The sequence below is a fragment of the Odontomachus brunneus genome, unplaced genomic scaffold (genome assembly GCF_010583005.1).
Source record: "Odontomachus brunneus isolate Ranch 3 - 2012 unplaced genomic scaffold, Obru_v1 Obru_scaffold_143, whole genome shotgun sequence".
Classification (NCBI taxonomy): Eukaryota; Metazoa; Arthropoda; class Insecta; order Hymenoptera; family Formicidae; genus Odontomachus; species Odontomachus brunneus.
This window is the reverse complement of record NW_022639593.1, coordinates 161,892-163,017: the sequence shown is the minus strand read 5'-3', so window position 1 is coordinate 163,017 and position 1,126 is coordinate 161,892.

Sequence of the window (1,126 nt, the reverse complement as noted above, 5' to 3'; positions counted from 1 at the left end):
TGATCAAGACTCGTGTCAAAATCAAGAAGAATTGGCACGATCATTGGGAAGCAAGGAAATTGGATGCCGTATGAATTGAAGCCGAGAGATGTTGAATGTTTGTGTGCTTGTGAACAGCTGCTTGAGACGCAAAGACGGAAGGGATTTCTGCATCGCATTGTGGCTGGGGATGAAAAATGGGTCCATTACAATAACCCCAAGCTCAGAAAATCATGGGGAGTTCCCGGCCATGCTTCCATGTCGACGGCCAAACCGAATATTCACGGCTCCAAGGTCATGCTCTGTATTTGGTGGGACCAGCTCGGCGTAGTGTATTATGAGCTGTTAAAACCGACTAAAACAATCACAGGCGATCGGTATCGAACGCAATTGATGCGTTTGAGCCGAGCATTGAAAGACAAACGACCGCAATACAACTAGAGACACGATAAAGTGATTTTGCAGCATGACAATGCTCGACCCCATGTTGCGAAAGTGGACAAGACATACTTGGAAACGTTGAAATAGAAAGTCCTACCCCACCTGCCATATTCTCCAGACGTTGCTCCCTCTGACTATCACTTGTTTCGATCAATGGCACACGGCCTGGCTGACCAGCACTTCCGGTCTTATAAAGAAATAAAAAATTGGATCGATTCGTGGATCGCCTCAAAATATGACCAGTTTTTTCGACGCGGGATTCGTACACTGCCCGAAAGAAGGGAGAAAGTAGTGGCCAGCGATGGACAATACTTTAAATCATAAATGTATAACCAGTTTTTTACAATAAAGCCTCGAATTTCGGAAAAAAAACGGAAGCAAAGTTGTACACCTAATAGATACGTTACATCTTAAACTATTTTTTTTTTATTAAGCATCTTAAACTACACGCACGCAGTTCTGGTAGCGCCATCTGTTGGAAAACAGCGAGAACTTATTCAAGATCCTGATATATATATACCCAGGTAGCCAAACCTGTGCGAACAGATTTCGAGCAGAGTTTGCTATCAACTTTTGATGGCAAATAGATAACAAATTTGATGCAGGATCTATTATATAAAATCTTGCTGCCAAATTGCCGCCAGATATGCGGCAGAGCTTGTTGTCGAATAATTGCTGCAGATTTGCAGCAAAAACCATGCAGAGT